The following is a 24,835-nucleotide window of genomic DNA, read 5'->3' as shown; positions in this document are numbered from 1 at the left end:
GAAAACAAAACCCAAAGTCAGGTTGTGATCCCGGGCTCTGAATAGGTCTTTAATAGCTATTAATATCCGTTATTCCTACTATTGGATCCAATATGGAGCCCTTTTGTAGTTTGGCGTATGGAATCCAATAGATCCCTGCAGACTTAATAGTAAAGACAGTTTTTTGAAGCTTTTGTAAGTTTATTTGGTGTAATGTTACTTTAATATATCGCTTATTATTAAGTTCGGAACTTCGAACTCTCAGTTGGTCACATGGATTCAGGAACCACTGTTTACGTTACACCGAGGCAATTTATTTGTTTTTATTGGTTTTCTTTGTGGTGGCGCCCGAGGTAAATTGTGAAAACGATTCAATATTTAGATTTTTCACAAAATAAAATTTTCTTTTCGTAGGGAACTTAAAAAGAGTCGCACTCAGAAATTTTACCGAGAAATCTGGAAATTAATTTTATCGTTTCGTTTTCACTTCTGCATGGAAATCCTTTTCCTCTTCCGGCGAGGTCGGCGTTCGGCACCACATTGCGCAGAAGATGTTATAGGAAATTTTCTAATAAATATTGTCATGAAGAAGCGAATTTTTGTGTTTGTTTGAGACATAACTAGCCCACCATGTCACAACGGAGCGAATGATTTACATATTTATTTAGGAATATAATTACTTACTTGCAATATTAAATACAAATTTTATTATAAATAAATGATTAAACCAGAATAGGACGAAATGCAGGTCTTCGAACATAGAAGACGACCCTATGATGATGATGATCATAATGATGATCTAAACCCGTTAAAAATTATTTATTATAACATTCATTAAAGGCGTTTGAACAAATATAGTTCTTTCTTTAACTGACACTTCAGACAACACCTTTAAAGACATCATCACTATCATAAGGTCGTCAGTCCTAAGACTGGTTGGACACGCACTTCCATTCTTTCCTATCATTAGTTAATCTTCGCATTCCCTTAGAACTGGAACAACCCATATCAGTAACTATTTGTGGACAGTAACGTAATGTAGGTCTACCTCTACTCCACTTAACTTCTATTTCTGCTTCTAATATGTCCCTTATTAGCCCTTCACGCCTGAGAAGGTGTTCTACCAACCTATCTCGCCGATTCCTTATTGACTTCCATAGAGTTCTCTGCTCTCCCATTCTTTCTAATACCTCTTCATTTCTAACCTTCTCTATCCACGGTATCCTCATCATCAGCTTGTAACACCACCTTTTGAACGCTTCTAACCTTTTCTTTACGCACCCGTACAACGGCGTGCTCCAGACATATACCTTTAACAATCTCTTTCGAATTTCTAAATGAACCGTTCGCGAGCATAGAAGTGACTCGACCCTACCTTATCCTCTGTTTTATATCTCTACTGTTCCTTCTGTCCTTAGTTATGTGACTTCCTTTAGAATCCGAAAATCAGCGACTTCTTCTAATTTTTCGTCTCCTACCTTTTACATTCGCTCTTTCCCTACTTTTTCTTCCCTTGCATACCAGTATGAGGATATAAGCAGTTTTATTAAGTGATTTATTTTTTGGAAAATATTTCTTCAACTTTCCAGACAGCTGACCCTTATCAAACTTTTTTACAGGCCAGCAGAGCGTGCTTTAATTTTTTTTTATTCCCAAACAGTGACAGGAGGGATTCGCGAAATAGACAACTGGACGTTTTCAATCCTACACCACAACCCGTATTCCAGACATAGATACCTAACACTACAATATTTAAAATTGACGACCAAAATAACCCTAGTAGAGAAATTTTCCGTTATAAATAATTTTATAACGTCGTAAATAACTTTAGAAGTAAATTTATTTTTCCACCCTCTTTCTTCACTTCTGCAGCTACCAAATTCAATATTTATAAGTAGATATCGAGAATAAACTTATAAAAAATGACAAGTTTAATATCTCCACTTGATCCTGTCGTAAATTTTAACTAAATCACTTGGAAAAGTGAGGGTAGGTCGTAATCGATGATTTGGGTAAAACCCCCGAAAATTCAAATGTCTCCATCGTTGCGGCGCACTTTCGCGATAATGCGATTATGATTAATCGACGGTCGCTGCGACGAAAAAACCACAGCTTCATGCCCATTACGGCATTAATGTGGTATGGAGTGCTTTAAAAGGGTCTAATGTGTAATTTGTCCCACTAGTGACAGCTGTCATACGTAATCTAGTAATTTTAAGTGCTCCTTATTACGTAAGTATTAGAAAATCAACACCTAATCTCAAAAAAAGCCAACCCTTTTGAATTACATAAGAATCCACCCCATAATATACAGATACCCCAAATAAAAAGTTTGCTTACTCCCTCATAATCGTAACTAAAATAATATTAAAAACTTAGAAGGGAAAGAAAATTCATTTTCAAAAGCAAATTTACTTTCAACCCCGATGATTCATTAAAACGACATCATCACAATCAAACACCCCAGCCTACCTATACCCGGAATGTGCTTAGCTGTAGAACGAGCAAACTGAAACATAATCAAGTTATTTGATATAATAAATTCGGAGATTGTTTCGACAAAGCAGAACCCGCTTTTCTCATAATAAACAAAAATGTTATCCATCTCACTTCAAAATTTTAACAAACGAAGAATAATTTTCTTATCACTTATCGAATTTTGCGAATTCAGTTATACTTCGTTTACTTTCAGTAGCGATGTGACCTTCAGTTTGACCGGCGCAAAGTAGAAAAGAACAGCACTAGGCCTGAAAAGGAAGGAGACAACTCTCTTAACCGGTGAGGAGCATATAATCCGTACAGTACTGCACGGAAAAATTGTCCATTTTATCCACTACAATTGCATTGCTCAAATGTGCTGTTATTGGTACCATTTACTACTGAAAATATCAACGAGATGTTTATTTATATTAGAAGACAAATTAAAGGGTTTAACGCTTGTTTTTGACTCGCACTACTATTCATGATTGAACTAAACTTTTGGCAGGTACTGTATGAAAAAGTATGTTTAATGAACAAGAGTCGAGAGTATAACGAGCTTTTTTCTCCCTACCTACGATTTTGCCAGCGCGCATCCATGACATTGGAAGGGGCAAATCGATCGCTAGAGAAAGTAAATGAAGTATACCTGTCGAACTATAGACCGCTTCAGAGTAATAAAGTATGTATTAGGCAACCCAATCTGCAATCTTAAACTACCAATGCTGTTATACAACACATCATACACTAGTTTGCATTAAATAACATACGCAGTCGCCTCAAACGAATAAGGCATCCATTTCCGTTTATTCCAAATGAACATTCGCGGATATTATAGGTACATGGATTTAATGATATATGAAAACATTCGTATATACTTACGTATGTATGTGTGTATGTACCTGTGTGTATAAAAGCAGGAACCCGAGTTTCTGTAATGAGATAATTACGTCAGGTTGGTGTGCATAGAGCATTGACAACGCGCGTAATGATCGGAAGTGAGCTGATACGTTTCAGTTCCGGAATCGAATGGAATGAAATGTGCCGCAGACGATGGTGAAGGATGGAAAGGGGCAGGAACGCGTTCAGCACTATTTAATTTTCCACAGCAAGTACACATTGCCACAGCGATGTGGAGTGGGAGGGGGTACAAATGAACTTTGATGAAAATAATTGTTAGCAGTAATAATTATCTATACACACTCTGAGCAAATAACTGTATAATACGAAACGTTTAATTAATAACAGCACTGTTAAACTAGGGAGAAATCAAGGAATGTCTACAATTTTACATATACATCAACGCAATATATTGCATAATTTCTATGAGCGACATTCAACACTTAGAGGTACATTTTCATTTTCAGCATTCCGTTTCGATGTATCAAATGTATTTAGAATAACCGAATTACTGGGACTATTAACCAATCGATTCTGGTTTTTTCAATCTCACTCCATCATAAAGTTGCTTAATTAGTTAACAGTTTCAAATCTTCAAAGTATACTAATGATATTTTCCGAACGATTAATATGTAACACTGTGGATATAAAAGACTAGAAATGCTAAGGTAGGTAATAAGAAGTGCAAAGAACACATGGCGCTACGGAAAAATAATGTTAGAAATAGAAGGACGAGTAAAGGGTGGCAGGCAGAAGAAGACCTACATATAGATTATTCTTCAGGTGACTCTAGGATGACAATGAATACATTTCTAATTTGAGACAGGAAAAGACAAGAATCTTGACGAAGCTGTGGTACATCGGCTTGCGAGTTTTGATGATTTAGGGAACTAGACCTTAGGTTTAACCATAATGGAGGGGTTCTTAAAGAAAACTCAAACTAAGACAAGTCCCTGAAGGAGGGCAGCATCTCTTTCAATACTCATGGTGGCAGAGATCATGAGTATCGGTATGGCACTCTAATGCACAATACTGCGATATGGAAAGCAACAGGAAACCACCATATTATGATATCCCACGAAAACTACACCAAACTCAAATATGGCGTCCTCTAGGGTAAAGCACTCCGGATGTAAACTAGTCCCCTATTGGGATATCCGCGCGGGGACTACCTCGGGGATGTCATCAATAAATGCAATAGGGAAAGGTGCAATATTTCACGAGTCGGAACGTGGACTGTTAGAACAATGAAGCAAGTAGGGAAATTAGAGAATTAGAGGTAGAAACAGGACTTAAGAGGAGTAAAGATAAACCTAGAAAAAGTTAAGGATGTGGGATGTTCTGGTTTTATGGAAATGCGAAGATCAGCTCTGGATAGAAAGGAATGGAGGTGCGTGTCCAACTACACTTAGGGCTGACGACCTTATGATAATTATAACCAATCCTAAAAGAATTGGATAGAAATCTTCAGCAACTGACGACCAAATCAATTATGAGCGAAATTCAAAAAGCATCTGCTGAAAATCCAGTTACATTTTTTGCTTAAACGTACCTACTTGATCATAATAAAGTAAGAATAAAGAGCTCAAATTAGTTTAAAAAAAATTAAAAAATTGTCTCTTCCGTGACAACGTTTCGAGAACGTTGCCGTGACCAGGATTCGAACCTGGGTTACTACGGCCACAACGTAGGGTCCTAACCACTAGACGATCACGGCTACTAGAGACGGTTATTATTCGTTCATTTTACCGAAAATTAGTAAAATTGTGTAGTCAACTTTCACCGCTATCGATACGTCACAGGTCATTGTTTATATAATTCTTGAAGGTAATTATAAAAGTAATTATAAAGCACTAGCGTTTAACGTAATTACCTCCAAAACTCTGAACTCTGAAGAGCTAAACTAAGACCTCAGAAGTATAACGTCGAATATGAAAACATGACGAAAGACCGCAACCTGAAAGAACTGATGCATTTGAACTACCAAGAACACTATATTTTTCAATAGATTCCAAGAAAAATATATTAAAATTTGAAAAACAATCTCATGAAACATTTTTCAAACAAGGTGAGCACCTTCAATCGCAGACAAAAATTCCTCGTTGTGAACAAATATTGCAAGTGAATCATTTATCAAAAGGGCTAACTGGATGAGAAGTTAGCTACACATTAATTAAACATTGAATTCGCAATTTTGGGAAAGAGTTGGACGGCTTCTACAACTGTAGACGAGCAATAAAAACTCATACGGGTTTTTCATTAGGGTATCCTTCAGCTAGTTACAGCCATCAGTGCGGAACTAGACTGGCATTTAATTGAAGTCTTGAGAGGTTCAAGGATCGCGATTACATTCTAGGTCAGATTTTTCTTCATGAAGTGTCTGACAATTCTCAAGGACCCTCGTCGTTGATCTCGTGAGGTACTTAATTGAAGACTACATGCGTTTTGACGCCAATTTTACCGACTCGAACAAAAAAGATAAGAGAGGAGCTCTCGTCAAAACGCATCGAACGTAACAAGCGTCATCAAAGGGAGAAAAAGAATTCTGTAATTGCAATTAGTTCCTAATGTTTCGCTATATCGCCAGTGATAAATTTCTTTAAACGTAAATAGCTTTTAACAAATCCATTTCAACTTCTTTAATAAGGAAAAATGTAATCAGTTTGTGTTGAGGGGTAGAACTTCGGTGAAAAGAAACTGCTTGTTTTTTTTCTTTTTAATTATTAAAAGAGAGAAACATCAGACGTCAAATATAAAAACTGCCTCAGAAGACCAGTTTCTGTTCCCGATCAGAAAAACATTGGATCTGTCCTTGACATTGATTTTAGAGAGTCAATAAATTACAAGCAGCCAAAGTATGATATGAGCGACTCAGATATAGACAAATATATTTATTCAAATGAATTACAAAATAATAACAAGGCAGAAGGTAATCTGTAGGTAATTTTCCGATTTTTTTTTAATTGCCTTGAATACTATGGATAGAATGGGGATTTTATTATGATCAATAAACTGAATAATAATAACTCACTGACAGGAAACATTCGAATCTTCTACTGCCTAAAGATTCTATTATCTAAGATAAACAACTTTTAATCCTAATGGCTTCGATTATTCTACACAATTCCAAATTCAAGAAAGAAATGAAGAATACATTAAATTTTCCTTATCAAAAATTGCCTGATTAAATTTGCGCTTCAATGTTCTGCGACAAACATGGAACAATTCTGTTAAATATTTGCTGTGCATGGATATTTGATAGACAAACTTAAACGTTTCTGTAATAACTAATCATTCCCAATGGTTCTATCTCTTTAACACCCTCTAACCTCACTTTCCTTTTTCACAATGAAACTAAGTCCCATTTACCAATTTTCTCCAGCTTCAACAATCAGAAGGGTTAATATTTTGAACAAATATTGTTGCTATGGCCGCAATACCAAATCTCTATATGAACTGCTTTCTAGAAACGTACAAGATTTAGAACCTTAATCTCTTACATTTCTTTTTGTTTGTATTATTATTTTAAATCAATGATAAAGGCACGACTCAATTGTAAGACAAAGCAATTAACAGGGATGATGTCTACGTCTTCCCATATATTTATAATAGGGACTGGATCGATAACAGCTTACTTAGATGTAGATTCTCCCTCCCGGAAGGGTAATATAATTAACAGCATTTTCTCCGTCCTTTCCTTCCTGTTGGTTTAGTCTTTCATAGAATTGAAGTTTACTTTATAAAATTGTATGGGCGAGCTTGATAAATTACTTTTTAATTACAGCGAATTACGAATGGTATTTAGGAAAATGGATTTATTTAAAATTTCAAAATTCCATTCGAAAAGTTTGACTAAGTAATCCGAAATTGTTAAAGTTTGTTGTATTTGTTACAAGTAATGATAAATACTTCTTAATACTTTGCCCAGTAACTGAATAAATCCGTTCCTTATAAACTGACTTAAATTCAATTTAAATCTCTTCCAAATCGAGAACAACTTCTTCGCCCTAAAAAATATTGATTACATTACGGAAGCAAACGTTTTCTAGCTTAATTTTTCATTAATTTTTTTATTAATATAAAAGGAAATTGTTATTTAATAACTCGGTGTTTTTCTACAAGAGGGAGATAGATACAAATTAAAACTGAATTTTAATTTTCTGTATAAAAGCTTTTTATGTACACAGATCAAAATTAGCTTTTATCCAAACATCCAAATAAATATACATGGAACCAAAGGCAGCAATGTTTTTTTTAGAAAAAATAATTGTTTGGAAATTCGGAAAATTGAATGTCATACTTTTAAAATAAAGGCATCAAACATGAAACAAATATGTAAATAGGAAAAGCTCCGACAGCTAGCTCATTTCATCAAGGTAAAATTGAGTTTTCCAAACTTTGTCTAATCTGGCAATCATTTCGTTATTCTAAAACAATTTTTTTAATTTGAAACAGTTCACTTACAGCACTGTTTAGGAAGATGTCCTTAAAGTCAATAAAGCAAAATGAGATACTCCAAATAACGCTTACCGTTTTCAAAAAGTACCGAGAGGTTCAAAGGACTTTCTCTAAACTTTTTCCTTGTCTATAAAGTAGACAGAAAGTAGTAAACTGACAGAAGGCGCTTCACTTTAAACAAGCCCTTTGATCTCGAAATGAGCCGCACTCTTTATCTACACATAAAAATGACCAGAGCCTGTTCCCATCCACTAGGATGTAAAGTCCGAGAATAGGCGGCCAGGAACTTTCTGATCCGACAGTGACTCGACAGGATTCGTGCTAGGGCACGGTAGTCCTACGGGAGAACGCGGTGACTGACGCGCAGCAGGAGCGTTGACGTCCAGGCTGATCCTGCGACGACTAACTTTCGCCGCCCGTCGCGACGACACCCAGCGAAGCCGCGCCATTTCGGGCGCATGTCTTCTCCTAGCCGCCGGCTGCCTCAAAGCTCTAAAACCTTTACCAGAGAGAAGACAAAGAAGGGAAATGATAGGGAGAAACAAAGTTACTAGCGAAAGCTTTTGCTGCAAAGAAACAAAACTCACAACGGACTAATCTGTCAGTACCGTCCTGCCGGACACACGATCTTTTAAGACAAATCGCACTAGATGAAACTGAACAACTCTATTTTGTACGAACCTACCACCTACAACCCTTTCGTCTCCTCAAACATTTGAAAATACTGAAGGTTTTGTTGTCGTCAGGGAACCTGTTGCCAAACGATTAGATTTATTTGAGTAAAGAACAGCAAAGCCTTTTTTTCTATTATGCATCTGTAATTTTAATAGAATTAAATTTTTTTATACATCTACCTTTAGAAAAGTTCCTTAATAACATAAGAAACGTTTGATTTCAATTGTATAACCTCAACAAGTGCTTTGTTATTTTGAAATTGTTAGCGACAACTCCTCCCATTACATAAAGAAAGTCTGTTCAATAAAAACTGCATTGAGCTTCTAGGATTAGGTTTATTTCCAATGAGGGAACCACTCAAGCATCAGGGACCGTTGGACCGTTAGGGGAAGAGTACAGCTAGATGAGCGACATTCTTTATGGTGCAATTCCTATTTATATCTACGATAAGGATTGATCAGCAGATGGGTAATAACTCAACATCAAATTTTTGGTGAAACTTGGCCAAAGGCCTCAAGTAAGTGATAAAATATTGACAACAGTTTATGAAGATAGCACACTAAAGAAAACATCCCTTTTAAATTGATTCTGAATCCTGGTTCTACGAGTAAACAATTGAAACAAAAAAAAAATGATGAACGGGATTGAGAATCAAAAGTTATGCTACTCCTTTCTTATTTAGAGACGATGCCTGCCATGAATTATTCTCTGAAGGTCCAAACAGTAAATGAGTAAGTATATGATCAAATCTGTAAAGTGGTAAAGGATGGATGCAGCGTCACGAGTCACGACAATGTACGTATACATTCAACAGTAATTATCCGCGAGTTTCTGGTCCATAATTCGATCATCACACTGGGAATCCCTCCTTGTTTATCCTGCGACTTAAGCTCCCTGCAATTTCTCTTTGTTTCTTCAATATAAAAAGGAGGATATGCAAACGATGAAAGTAGAAGCAACAACTTCTAAGGATATCTTGAACAACAGAAGCGAAGATAGGCCAAGTACATCGTCACAACTGAAAAGTAAACATTGACGATGCTAAATTTTCTTACCGACATTCTCAATTCGCACATTTGTTGGACAGACCAGGTAGGTGACAATATAAATAAAGAAGGAGACTGCGCCAATTTAGAGGAGCAAAAGACCCAGGACGTCGACATTGCATCCATATATAAGTAAAAACATTTTACGCGTCCGTATTTGCGACGCCCGCCGTCGCTCCTGCTGCGACGTATCAACCAGAGCTCTTAATCCGACAATGTAGTTTACGACCGAAGGGGTTAAAGAGGTTGCTGTACGGCCTGGCCGCACTTAATCTTTATAAAATGAAAGCTTCCGCTAGCATTGCCGACTTCACGCTGCGCGCAGCACACACGAACGTTCGGCAGTACTCCCTGTTAGTTCCATTCTATTTGTTTCTGCGAACGAACGCGAAACGAGCCGTTCCCAGGATTTCCCCGAAAGCACGTCAAACAACGTTTGCTAAAGTGAAAAGGGGAAACAGTTCCGAAAGTGCGCCGGCTAAGTGTATTGGGCAACTCTGCTGGAAGCGTCGACACTTTAAAATCAGATAAAGCTTTACATGGATGAAAGAGCAGGTGATTTGACCCAACTTTGGGTAATAAATCTCTTGGTGAAAGTAAGAGAATTCAGGGCCCTCAGCAAATTTGAATAATTTAAAATGAGTAGAACAGACATGGGCCTCACATGCAACAGATAAAGCACATCCACATCAACAGATTTGGGTTTGGATACAATTCCAGAACTGAGATCCAATGATTCTTTAAAACGTATAACCTTAATTCCATCTTGATCCCTTCCAAAGGATCTACTGAGTTTCTTACATTATCCAAATGAGTATTCCGCGGGAATTTCCACATTGCACAATATACAAAGTTATCCACTTGAAATTCCACCTTCATTTTCATAAGGTCATGCAGAATTAAAGAGGTTTTCAAGAAATGATGGCAATCTTGTTATCCACAGTCATTGTATATTGGACATCATCCCTTATCAATCAATAATAACAGTAGTTCATTCCCTCGTTGATATTTTGAATATCCTTAACTTACCAGAACCTAACTATTCAATAAAATCAAAATATATGTCTTCTGTTCTGGATTATGCTTATTATTTAGAAAAAAGCACAACTTATTGTAGGTGAATGATGCATATTACAAATCGACTTCAAAAATATTGAGTCTGAAGATTTATCCGGAACAATCTGAGCAACAACGTTGGTAAACGATTTCATTAAATTTAAACGATCATAAAATCGTATGAACTTTTTCTTTTTTATTTTTCCCAACAAGCTCACGGCATTACGCGTTCTCCGAATAGTATTCGCAAAATCGTTTGGCAAAATAAGCACGGATCAGTCCTTGTAAAATATTCCAAACTATGTATATTATATTTGCATCGTTATAACTTCTCGCTTTTCTTCCCTTCCTCTCTATCTAACTCGATTTTCCTCTTATTCTCGTTATGTTCCACAAGCGTCCGCCTGGAGCGACAACGTCCTATTAACGTCATATTCGCTTTGTATAGAATTGCTAGAGACTTTCTTTAAAAATAAAGTTAACTCAGAAATACTTGACCTATTCAAATTAACTAAACAAGACGTAAAACCAACTTTTCGCGAATACAAAGTTAAACCTTGTCAGAACACCGTAGGGCAATGTTAGATGGTTAGTAATACATCCCTACGTTAGATGACGCCACACACACACACCTGCATCTAATGTAAATAAGTATAACAATATTAATAATTAATAAAGCTATTATCTATCTATCTATTAAAGATAATCAATGGGACAATCTTGTCTTTATTCATCAGTCAATATTAATTTTAGACGAAGGATACATNTGCAATACTTAAGGATGTGGAATATAATACGAACAAGGAAAAAGAAGGAGAGGGAAAGGGGAAAAAACGTAGGGCACGATATTGACACATCGAAACGAGAAGACAGAAGAACACACAGATCTAATGTAAATAGAATAACAATAAAGCTATTATCTATCTATCTATTAAAGATAATCAATGGGACAATCTTGTCTTTATTCATCAGTCAATATTAATTTTAGACGAAGGATACATCATTAACTTAGGGTAATGACTGCTAATTTTTATCTAACTATCCTTCTAGAAATTAAAACATTCAGAAGGAGTAATAAATCCTTGTAATAAAATATTTGTTTTGCAAATTGATTCTATAGCGTATAAGTCCTCAAAAAATGGTTCAATTGATCTGGGATAAAGAGAAAATCCGCTTTATTGGAATAACATAAATTGCCAATGGGATAATACTACCCCAGTAGTAGGCATAACGTACTCCCATTAATAATAATTTCAGTTGACTGTGGAGGTAAAGTTTCTATCAAACGTTAAAACTTTTGCACACAGCTCACAGCTGCATTATTATTACTTTACTTCTGATGCTTGATAATGATTTTCCATTCGTTAGTTGCAATTTTCACATTTGTTGCGAATTTCAGTACGCTTTAATACACATCCCAACAGATGTTTATTAATACAAATAAATATTTTACTGATTTTATAAACTCATCTGTTCGCCTGTCTGGATTTTTCAACCAATTTTCCCCGCAACTTCAAATGAAAAATGTTTAAAAGTATAAAGGGATACATTAATATAAGCAGAGAATTTTGAAATTTTTAGGGGAACTCATCTAACTACGGATAATTGCCTTTTACTAAGCCTAATCTTCAAAAAGTACAATATATTGAAAAGGCAAAACTTAATGGAAAATCAATAAATATAAATTACCTATGTAACCCTAACCAAATTAACCCCATTAATTTTGGGATTTCCAAAATTCGTTTTGGAATTGTTTTTCCACCTTTAAGACCATCCATTTCTTGTTCTCCAAGGTGCAAGTAGACGTGATTAAAATGTGTTTCCATCACATTAAAAAATATACTAAATATTCCATCATCAAAAGGTCGTCAGTCCTAAGACCGGTTGGACACGCACCTCCACTCGTTCCTATCCTAAGTTAATTTTAGCATTTCCCTAAAACTGAACATCCCACATCCATAACTATTTGTGAACAGTAGTCTAATTTGAGTCTACCTCAACTACTCTTACATCTGCTCCTAATACGTCTCTTACTAGCCCTTCATGCCTAAGAAGGTGTCCTACCAACCTATCTCGCCTATTTCTTATTGAGTTCCATAGAGTCCTCAGTTATCTTGTTCCTTCAACGTACAACACCGCGCTCCAGACATGTACCCTTAATAATGTTTTTAGAATTTCTAAATTAACAGTTCGAGAGCACAGAAGTGACTTCTTTTAACTGAAGACGACTCGACCCTACGCTATTCTCTGTCTTATATCTCTACTGCTTCTTCCATCCTGAGTTATCTGTCTTTCTAGATACCGAAAATCAGCCATTTCTTCAATCTTTGTCTCCTGTCTTTATATTCCCTTTTTCTTATCTTCACACAATAAGTACTGTTTTGTCCTTTAAGTATCCAAAAACAATTACAGTCACTATTATGATTGCGCTATTTATTAATATTCAAATTCGTTCTACTTAAAAAATTTTGATAAGGTTTCGGAACTCTCGATACATAAATCAACCTCGCACATGTGCCCGTTATTTTTTAGAATTAATAAAGTCCACCCATAAATAGAGAACCCATCAAAACATCGTTTTTATACTTGATTAAGTATGCGATCAAGTCTGATCGGTCGATTTTAAATGGCGTGCGTCCCTGTAAAGAAAAAATGTGCATAAATGGATGCGGCGCCGTTAGCAGTTTATGTTCCACGAACAAAATTTGAAAAACCATAAACTTGCTTTATATGGGACATTAAAAATGTAGTACGTTTTTGTACCAGATACCATAGGCATGTTGCCAAATAAAGCTTATAGTGTAATTATCCCTAGTACACCTCTGTCGAAAACACATGGGATATTCATTCTGGTCCATCAGTCGAATTTAATATTGATCATAAACGTTGAAGAATTAAAAAAAGTTACATTTTACATTTCATGATTCCAATTGTACGTATACAACCAATTTTGTAAGGAATCTGAACAGAGGCGACATCTGTGAGTCATCCATTCGTTTATTTATGACATTGACGTTAAGAATAGTGTTTGCAGTAATGTATTCACGCAAAACACATTCACCAATAACCCAAATTGGAATAAATGTACCTAATTATATGCAAGGAATGTTTCTTTATAGAAACCGGCTTAGAAAAATGTAATTGCAACACGATTTACTACCAGAAAGTGGATGGATCCATTTTCATCTCGTGTTCAAGTCTGGACAAGATTCCAAGCCCATTATTTTCGTTTAATTAATTTGTTGAAGTCGAGTCTACTTATCGAAGATATTAAAACAAAATTCCAAAATTTTCATTACTGCTGCAGTTTTCCTCATGACGACGTAATTTCCTCCACGGCTAGAATTGATTGCTGCATCTCATACATTTCCACCCAACGTTTTCCTTAATTCCCTAGCGCATTTATTCAATTCACGTTAATTTGCATATTATCAAGTGCTTAAATACGTCAGCATTTAAAATCGCTCCGTTTCTTCTTTCCATTTTGTTGTTGTTGTTCTAAATACTCGTTTAATAGTTTTTGTAAACAAATTACCACACTTTCATCGTTTTGTAGATACATACATTAGTCCACTTTGATACACAACTTTCTTTTTTGATAAACAGCTGTAGATTGAGAGTTTGATAAAAAATTATTGAGTATACACTGCAAATACAGAAGAAATGCTGTAAATACTACACTATCCTGTTTTAATATCATTAAATGTATACTTTCTTTCATATATCTCATTTTGAAATCTTCAATTTATAATGAGAATGTAGGTGACGAAAAATTAGAAGAAGATGGATAGAGAAGGTTAAAAATGAAGAGGTAGGTATTAGAAAGAATAGGAGAACAGAGGACTCAATGGAAGTCAATAAGAAATAGGAGAGATAGGTTGGTAGGACATGAAGGTCTATTCAGAGACATAATAGAGACAGAAACGGGAGTTAGGAGGAGTAGAGGTAGACCTAGATTAGATTACTGTCCTCAAATAGTTAAGGATATTGGTTGTTATAGTTTTGGGGAAATCCGAAGATTAACTCATGATAGGAAAGATTGGAGGTTCGGGTCCAACCAGTCTTAGGACTGACCTTATGATAATGACGGAGTGCAGAGCTTCAAAACAAGAAAAAGTATGAAGAAACTGGATTGTCGGATTGAAATCCCCATGATGGATCATGGTGGTGTCAAAAGTGTTCACACAGAGAACAGTAAATATTACCAAAATGTCAGCAAAGATATTTTCACTTTGGTTACGTAAATCCATAAATGCAACATTTCCGTCATATCCTATAAACCCTTTATGGAAGGCCAAAATCAAAAATCTACAAAATGACCCCAGCAAAGAATTCACATCGCCTATACATACATATATCCATCTCTGTCCTTAGTTCTTTGTCTAGATAAAGTGACTGCCGCAGTTCGTATAATGTAAAGCCGTTCATAAGTCGTCAGGAAACCGTCCTTCTTCCAATGCAATATTTTATTTAAATCAGATATTCATACAGGAACGACAGCGAAGACGAGGATTCAGTACAAAGCTACACGTTAACTGGTCCCTGGGACTCGAATGGAATCTTTGTCATCACATAAAACCAAATACGAAAAGAATCGATTCACTATATCTACCTACATAAATATGATTCCTACTCAATTGCTCTTCAGCGATATCAAATTCCACGAAAACTCGATACCACGAAAAGCTCCAATTAAATGGAGAAAAGACAATGTAGAGAAAATATCAAACATATCGACTCTCTTTTGTATTACAGTTTTCTTTTGTTTTTCCTAATCAGAGTTTCGTTAATTAAGCTTATATGAATTCTCAACACTTGACCGTATTTTGGGATCATTTTTTGTCATCTTGTTCAGCTCCTCCTTCGATACCGCCTTTATATCCTCAGTCGTAGCGTAACGTGATCCTTTCATGAGCCTCTTCAGTTCCGGGAACACAGGGGGCCAGATCTAGGGAATACGGTGACTGTGGCATTATTAGTGTGTTGTTTTTGACCAAAAATTTGTTCAATCTTATCATGATGCAAAAGTTCACTTCGCACAAATTGTGCATAACTTGCAGGTCCTTATTGACCATTCTACCCTGTAACAAGAACTCATGATGCACCACGCCCCTGCAGTCGAAGAAAACTGAAAATTGACCTGACTTGGCGCGCTTTTTTCGTCAGCTTCCATTGGGATGATTGAGCTTTAGTTTCTACATGAGAATCACAAACACATGATTCGTCACCAATTATCATCCTCTAGAACAAATTTGGGTCGTCGCGGATAGAGTCCAACAGCTCCTTAGCAATGTTAATGGGATGCTGTTTTTGGTCAAAATTCAGCAATTTTGGTACGAATTTCGCGACGACCCGTTTCATGACCAAATCATTGGTAAAAATCGAATGGTAGAACCCAATGGATATGTTTAGGTCCTCAACAACTTCTCTAACGTGATTCGACAATTCGTCAATACTATTTTCTCAACTTCATCAATGTTTTCGTCTGTGGTTGACGTGTTCGGGCGTCCAGCACGCTCTTCGTCGTTCACATCTTCTTGGCCCTCTGAGAACATTTTGTACCACCGATAAACGTTGCTTCGGTCCAAGGTAGCTTTACCATAAGCCACAGTCGACATTCGGAATGCGCCCGCGTACTTAATTTTTTTTCCGATTCGATTCCTAGTTCTCCTTTGGTAAAGTGTATCAAGGGACCCAATTAATGTGCATTTCTGTAAAACTCAGCATAAGGCTCGCAATAGACCGGAAAAAGCCGACGAAGGGAAATTGCGATCGGTAAGTCTTCGTCTGCACATCGCCTACATTGCATCAGCTCAGCCCGTGTTAGGCGGAAGAATAAGCCGTTCGCGTTCGTTCAAAATGACATCTGATTGATTCAGTTAAATCAACGATCGCGATTTCGTTAGGAACGGAAAATATTTCAGCCACGACAAGGACTTATTATGTCGCCAAGACCGAATTTGTATTCTTCCGAAGTTGAATAATAGAAATCGCTTTTTGTAAGCATTAGCGAAATTAACTTTTTCCGTTATGACGAACAGAGAACTGGGCTACATCTTTCATGCAAAATTTACTTCCATTCGAAATGTAATTAACTTTCGTACGAATTAACAGAGGATACCCACCTGTACACTGTATTTTAGTTGTTCAGACAAGAAGGAGAGACAATTGTATAATGTTAAGTTAAAAAGTTTGAGATGAAACTAATGAGCTCATAACAGAAGTTGTTTTCATAATACTTCTTGAAATAGAACGTAAGCCATTGTGTAGATGGGTCTACTTAACCTTATAGATCCTTCCATATTCGTACCATCAACTTTTTATATAGTTATCTCCAAATTCTTGAATATTCTTGAGATCGTAAACTGCCGTCCTATTGGAGAACTGATTATCGATATCTTTTAAGAGTAAACGAAAGGACTGTAAATTTCGTATAAAGAGCAACAGGCAGTTATAGAGATGGGGCTGTAACGAGAAGTAAATATTAGGAAGGACACCTTCTCAGGCATGAAGGTCTAGTCAGAGGCATATTATAGGCGAAAGCGGAAGTTAGAAGGGGTAGAGGTAGACCTAGATTTAATTACTGTTTGCAAATAGTTAAAGATATGAGTTGTTCTAGTTATAGGGAAATGCGAAGATTAGCTCAGGATAGGAAGGAGTGGAGGTGCGTGTCCAACCAGTCATAGACTCACTGACGACCTTATGATGATGGTATACCTAGATGAGTTTACAGAGTAATCTTAGTAAGGATCTGATTGCCAATCTTTCTTGGAACCATTCCGAACCTTGCCAATTTCAGAAATGAATCGTTGACTTTCACGAGAGATGTCTGAGTGGCGATTCTTAATCTTTGAAATATCATATTGAATTTGGAATAGGACAATCCTGTCTAAATTGAAGAAACTCAATCATCCTTTGGCGCGTCATACTTATTCATAGTGTAGCGATCCGTCTGTCTCACGCCACTTCGCGTCACACACCCCACACGTCTTCAAATGTCTAAGGCAGAGAGCACGTCGTCAGTCTTACTGATGAGTCCAGGCGTGCTCTCGGGACGAAACACCTTTTCTCACTTTTCAGTAGACAACGAGAAGTCTACATTGGTGATCCCAACAATGAACAAAAAACGAAGTCTCCCTACTATATCCGCATCCTTCACTCTGGGAACACACAAACGCTGCCAATACCATGAACCCAACTCGCTCAAACTTCTCAAATCTCGCCGATCATCGCACAGACGCACGGCAACACGCCCCACGTCTCTTGACAACGCACCCCGTGTTTCTCAAAAAAGAGTGTGAAGAATTCGGAGATCAATGACGACTTCTCAACTTCGCCCTTCTCGCCTTCCGACTCGACATCTTCCGTATCGCCTCTTCTCCTTCGACCTCGTCGAAACTGGACGGGGAGTCCTGTAACGACCCGTCTGTCTCGCGCCAGTTCGCGTCACAAACCCCACAGGTCTCTAGATGTGTAAGGCAGAGAACACGTCGTCAGCTCTACTGATGAGTCCAGACGTGCTCTCGAGGTGAAACATCTTCTCTCACAACGAGATATCTATAAAAGAATATCTCAAAGTCTAAAGCTGAACATATTCCGCTAGAGGTACGAATACGTCTGAGGACGAACAGGCTCGTGGCAAGGCGAGCCGGAACAAATACCTCTTGTGTATCCTGGAGAGCTCTTACCGATTCGAAACGAATGGGGGGGCAGACAGCCTTTGGAGACGCCGAGGCAGTTTGCCATATTTAGTTTATCTGTCCACAATAGACGTATTCTTTACGATTGGCCTTGCCTCAAACGTGTTCTTAAACCATAATATCAAATTGATACTGGATAAGTCGTTCCATGATACCCTATTGATTTCGACTATCTCATCTACCTATTTGGACTGATAACCCTCTTCAAGTGATGCCTAACTACTACTTCTTGCAGAATTTTGGTATAACCAATCTCCATCGTCCCAGTTCCTGATGCTGAATCTCTGCCATTTCCTGTTCGAAAGTCAACAAGATCTCTACAGCAACATAAGACCTGCTCAAAGGTCCTGTCATTGCTGATTAAGGAAGTTGAAACTTTTGCGGTTTACAATACATCATCGTCGGTTTATTGGTCCAGTGTCCAACTTCGTAGAGCAATCAGTTATCCGTTTGTACAATTGGTGTCACACGTCATCCCCCAGACAATCTATTCGTTCGAGTGGATTCTCTGACAGCTTCCATCCCAGGCCACTATGTGAAGATCTAATTATTATCCACTCCAGTGTAATAACAGTGGAGAGTCGTCCACCGGGCGGCGGCGACCGCGAAGTAATTGCGATATCGATCAAGTAGTTGGAAGGTGGCGAGGAGAGTGGTACATAATCATAAATAGTCTGACATTCAACACAACCTTGTCGACTACGTCATCGCTATAAAGCGGCAAGGAAAACCGTGGCCGACCGATGCCGCCGCCGATATCTCTGTCTCTGTTGTCTACACTTGCATGTCTTGCTTGGAAAAATATGTCTGTGTTCTCCGGTCAGTGTTTCGTGAAATTTCCGTCGACGCAGTTTTGTTGAGTTGAGGTGAAACGGTGAAATCGCGCCTAGCTTACTTGGATTATAATAAAAACGTTATAGTTTAGATTTGTAATACTTTTAGGTAAGCTACGAGCATAAGATATATACATAGGTACAATATCAATTTGTAAATCCAATTAATAATGCATTTGTTCAGCTTTGACTTTCTATTCACTGTAGATAATTAACAAGCGCCTGACTAGAATTATGTTTAGATTCTACCATTTCTTGATGAAACGAATTTTCAAGAGATTACGACGCATAAGTTTTAACTATTTTTTAATTTTGCGATAATCTTGAAAAAAATACGAATTCAAGGTGCATACTGAAGGAAACAATAGTCTTGTTTATATGATCCCCAGAACGTTTGTAGTTTTGGCAAATTTTCAACTTCAGATCAATAGATGTTGCTTGAAATGGAACACGCACATCTACGAGAATACAATATGTTTTCTTCATGATTTCCAAATCACATTGCGAAATGGTTAATTTTGTTTGATTAATTGGTGATAGTTTAGTAAACATAAACTTCCAATGTACTTTAACAATAACGTAAAATACATCGTACAAACTCATGTTTCCAAGCATGGACGTCAGTCTTCAAGAAAATTCTCAAAAATTTTCGATGATTCCGATCGATTTTGAGAAAAACTCTTCGCTAACTGCACACCATCCGCAAATTCAAACAATAATCCTATCGATGGCTATCACATTATCCAAAAGCTGCTCCTATGTGGGCATCTGTTTTCATATTACTTACACAAATATTTTTGCCTTTCCTTTTTTATAACGATTTTTTATCACACGTACGTTAAAATCTAAATTAAGCAAAACAAACATTTTACGTCTAAATATTGTACATGACACACATGTTTTACTGGTGATTATAATAAGTAATAATAATAACAGTACCATTCTTACTTTAATGATGTCATGCTGATAACCTTGCACTTACATACCCAAATACACATATGAGTGTATGCTATGAATGTGACGTATCATTAAAAAGAAATCGGTTTTACATGGAATTATAAAATTACTTTGGATACACCGCATGTGTATGTTCTAAGACTAACACTCTCTCTTCAAGTAGAGCACCTCCCAGTGAGTGAGATTGTAAATCAAAATAACCCAAGATGTTTAAGTTATGTTCAACATATGTAGGAAACTGTAAGATAGTATTCGATGTGACCATTTTTGACAATTCAAGGTTGGTCAGAACACAAAGTAAACAACTGATTGTCAATAGAATTAACATTTTATGCAGTTTAAACAATAACATGAAGACCATGCAAAATGGAAGAAGAAGCCCTAGACGATGATACAATTTTAAGTTAGTTAAATTAAGTAGGTAATCAATTATTTATCATCTGGTTGACATCCCATTTTCGCGTTTCCTTTTCAAGCAATGAGGTTCCTTTATTATAGTTAATAATATTTAGATTACATAATAGGATCTTATAATATGGATCGTTTGACTAAAATAAATCTTGGTAATTTTTTACATTAGTTGACATTGGAATTGAGACATGAAGTTTAGTCAGGTAGGTAGTACTCACCAAGTGAAGTAGTGTAGTAGTATTTACTAGAATTTTGTTTATTATTTGTTTAAAAATGAATGTGAGTGAGATACAGGCCCTTAAAGTTTTCTTAATCGGAGGAAATACCGGTAGGTACGGCCCTGGCTTCAGCCTTCCGTCAGCTGTTCCCGCCAAACATCGTTTGTCCTAAAACATATCTTCTTAACATTATTCTAATGTATCAGCCCGCCTTCGGCGGGCAGGGGCATTAAACAAACTCGAGTCTGTCATACATCTACCTAACTAAACAATGACGTCATCAATGCATATTTGGCGAGAACAGCTGACGAAGGGCTGCAGCCAGGGCCGTACCAATCGAAATTTCCTCCGATTACATAACTTTAGAAGCCTGTATCTCGAGCTACATTGGTTTCCGCACGGAATTAATGCTACCACACGATTCTACTTGGTCAGTACTACCTACCTGACTAAACTTCATGTCTCAATTCCAATGTCAACTAATGTAAAAAATTACCTAAATCTTTGTTGTTGTCAATCTCAAAGATACCTCATGCTGCTGCTCAAGGTCATCTACATTACAAACTATTTCGTTCGCTGTTAGTCAGTAATTTTCTCATTAACTATTTGCATTGGGACAAAGAAAATACTCTATTAATTATCCATACCACATTCATTAAAAAAGTTATCGCGAAAAATTTGCTTATATTGCAAACGAAACTTCGTTCTCCCCAGAGGTAATTGCGCGAAGGTTTCAGATATTACTTCTACCTTAAGCTTAACCACAACCCCATAAATCTTTCTTTTTACGATGATATGCCCTACCTAGTAAATTATTTCTACAATATTGTAACAAAAATACTTATCCATCATGGCACCTAATATCCACAATAGAGTCAATGTATCGCCATCTGGTGGGTATTTACTGCTACTAAAGTATTTCAAGCGTTAGACAGGGCTTTACTAAAAATAAGGTATTTTAACTTGTCTTACTAAATAGACGATGTACTTTACTGTTTTTAAATGCTGCACTTAACATAAAATTAATTAAATACTACAACAATACCCCTCCCCCCTTATTTCCGAATGTATTTTGTGAACGTTCCCTAAATTTCTGACTGAAAACTTAGAAACGCTCTTACTACGGCATCTTTTTGACGTGACAACGTCTTATAATTCGATGGAGCCGGCTACACGCACGAAAAAACATGGCTCATGCGGCGTTACCTCGCTCTGAGGCGTTCCATTTAAGGCTTGAAGTGCAAGCGAGAGCGCGGAACGAGCGACAAAGAGGCACAATCGGCCTCCGCGTTCGGCAGCGTTCGACATCCGTCTCTCTCCTACTTGAGTGAGCGATGCGTCCGCGTGGAGAGCTGCTATACAATAATACATTTCCATTTACCTCCTCTATATCCATACAAAATACCTATCAAACAAATAAAATTAAAATTTTCTTTTGAAAAATGAAACCATTCCATCAGTATTTTCTTATGACGTTGTCACGTTCAACTATCGTCAGTAAACCGACTTTACAGACAACCGATTTTTTTAATGAAAACAATTCCACTTATCAAAATCGATTGAAAAATGCTGTCACCCCCTAATAAGATTTGAAAATACCAACAAAATAACAGTTCAAAAGTTTTATCCGTACAGATAGATTGCTTTAGAGCTTTGTATCATTTAGATAATGCTTATACGTTAGGCATTAGGACTTTCATAGTTTTTGTACGGTGAGATTGAAAAATCACGCCATTTTTACGGACCAGTTTTCACAAAAGCAAATCCCAGCTTACCCGGGAAATAAAATATCGAACAACTCTAGCGTTTAACTACCGTATGCTCTGCGGTTCACCACTTGGGTCGTAAACTTAAGCAGTAACAGGTTAATGACGCTATTTACTTTCCTATTTAATGCCAGGCATTTTTCTCAAGGGCTTATCGACACCCAAATCTTAATCAACGGCAATCTACAAAAACATTCCACCATTTCAAAATGGTACCACAAAAAGTTGTGACTTGTTTTCAAGCTAAAAAGAAAACGCATTAGTTTGAATCGTGTCTAAATAGATTGTCGAAAGTGTGTATGTGTTTAAAGCAACAACTAAACCTTAATATCATTCAGCCCTTCAGAAAATTAAGATATTTATTTAAAAAATAAGAATTGAACGTTTCTTCTACGAGATACCCTTTACTTGCCCATAAATTGTGTAAAAATCCTCTTACAAAGTGAATGAAATAAAAACTTCAACTATTTTAATTTACAGTCTGTACGTATTTACGTAAATGCTTAACTTGCCTTTCTGCTACTTCTAATCATAATATTTACTTCATCTCTCCGATGTTTTTAAAGCTCAGCAAAAGTCCAAGGGATTAAAGCACTAAACCAAACACGTCTAAATTAAAAGTTAAGTACATTTTTAAAAATTTTATGTGCTCTACAATTCCACAGTTCTCATGCCAAAGGCGACGCTGATTCCTTTCTACGTATATTACAAAATCCTCTGACGATCGCGAGTCGTAAGTCAATAAAAGTGTTTACTACTGTATACATTAACCATTTGACTGTCAGAATTAATCATTCACTTAGTAAAATTCCCTACTGCTAGCCATATCAATAAAATAATGGATCATAGTCGTCGGTTTCCTCACGCTTACGTTATTAGATGAACCGCTCAGGCGTATCCTTCCGTTTTATCGCCTTTAATGCTGCTGCACCTTTCGGATCAATGCTGGAATAATGCTAATAAATTTTTATGGCCGGCAAAATTGGACCGAAAAGAATATTAACGAGTCATAACAGAAGATTTATTTACCAACATTTGGCAAGCTTCTCAAAAAAAAAAACGAAGTTCATCTCTTTTCGATAAACGTCATGGGAATATTATAGGAAATAAGCTATACTGCAAGTCTATATATATATGTGTTCATTGTCGAAGGGATCAAACCATAAAATGAATAAGAAACAGACAATTTTAATACTTATGCAAACGTTGAAAAGAATTGGAAACCAATCTCAAAGAAAAAGGTCAAAACAAAATGTATTCTACAGTTTTCTTCATTATACCGTAATTTGTTACTGTTCTCTTCCATCTACTAACCGCTAGGTGTTCGTACTGATCGTAACAGACGATTGTTTTACATCGTCTACCAACCGCTAGATGTCACAGTTTAATAATATGTACCTACTTACGATAATTTCATTACTTACTCTAATTTGTTTCTCATCCTTCTCTAAATTCACTCAAATTGTATAGTTAATTTTTTTTGTCAAATAAAGACACACCGTATATAATAATTTCCATTGTGTTATTGAATATTATTCTTTAGATTCATTAAAAATTGTTATCGCTTCTCCGATTTACAAATAACAACAAGCTAATTTCTATCTATGTGACATTTGAACCTTTACAATAATGTTATTGATACACATACTGGACACATAAAGAATTCAGGTTCATTTTGTTACAGATTTAACGTGATAGAATAGAAACAAGAATGAAGATAATTGTAGGACATTTACTATATTTTTTCGCAGTAATAGGATTAGGAAGCACATATTCAAGTAAGTAATAAGCCAGAAAATATTATCTTCTTTCTCAAAAATTCTATTTAAAAAGAAAAAAATTTAAAGTAATGGTTTCTCTCAATTTTCAGAGTATGGTAGAACATGTAAAGATATAGGATGTACTAGTAGCGAAGTGTGCGTAATGGCAGAGGATCCCTGCAGCTATTATAACAGGGGAAACGATTGTGGATCGTAAGTAATTAACCTGATCTCCTCATATATTAATTATTACTAAAGAAATGATAATAACTGAATATTGCAAAAATTATTATGTAAAATATAATAGTAGATAGTTACATAAACCATAATCTAGCGATGTACTAATGTTTTTACATAACAATTAATTGAATTACCGAATTTAAATTAATTAGCAAAGATTTGACCGCTTACCTTTGCATAATAGAAACCCAACGTTCAAGGTATCTTAACTTGCGGCTCACCTAGAAAAAAATCATGAATGTTACAAAACATCAAATCTGAATACTGAAACGGGAGTTAGGAGGAGTAGAGGTAGACCTAGATTAGATTACTGTCCTCAAATAGTTAAGGATGTGGGTTGTTCTACGTTAATTGTGGG

General features: G+C 36.4%; 1 protein-coding gene, 1 long non-coding RNA gene and 1 other non-coding gene across 4 annotated transcripts in view; 1 reads left to right on the top strand and 2 right to left on the bottom strand.

Moving 5' to 3' along the window:
- LOC108736405 (voltage-dependent calcium channel gamma-5 subunit) overlaps positions 1 to 24,835 on the bottom strand; it is a 408,324-nt gene that overhangs the window by 352,000 nt on the left and 31,489 nt on the right. The window lies entirely within an intron of this gene.
- Positions 5,003 to 5,074, bottom strand: Trnah-gug. Its single transcript has one exon. It is a non-coding gene; the product is annotated as a tRNA-His (tRNA).
- Positions 18,957 to 24,475, top strand: LOC112903993. Its single transcript, XR_003232502.1, has 3 exons — positions 18,957 to 19,234; positions 24,162 to 24,255; positions 24,348 to 24,475. It is a non-coding gene; the product is annotated as an uncharacterized LOC112903993 (long non-coding RNA).

The sequence above is a fragment of the Agrilus planipennis genome, unplaced genomic scaffold (assembly GCF_000699045.2).
Source record: "Agrilus planipennis isolate EAB-ADULT unplaced genomic scaffold, Apla_2.0 scaffold5, whole genome shotgun sequence".
Taxonomy (NCBI): Eukaryota; Metazoa; Arthropoda; class Insecta; order Coleoptera; family Buprestidae; genus Agrilus; species Agrilus planipennis.
Note: the sequence above shows the minus strand (reverse complement) of the source record. Positions and strands in the feature narration are given on the sequence as shown.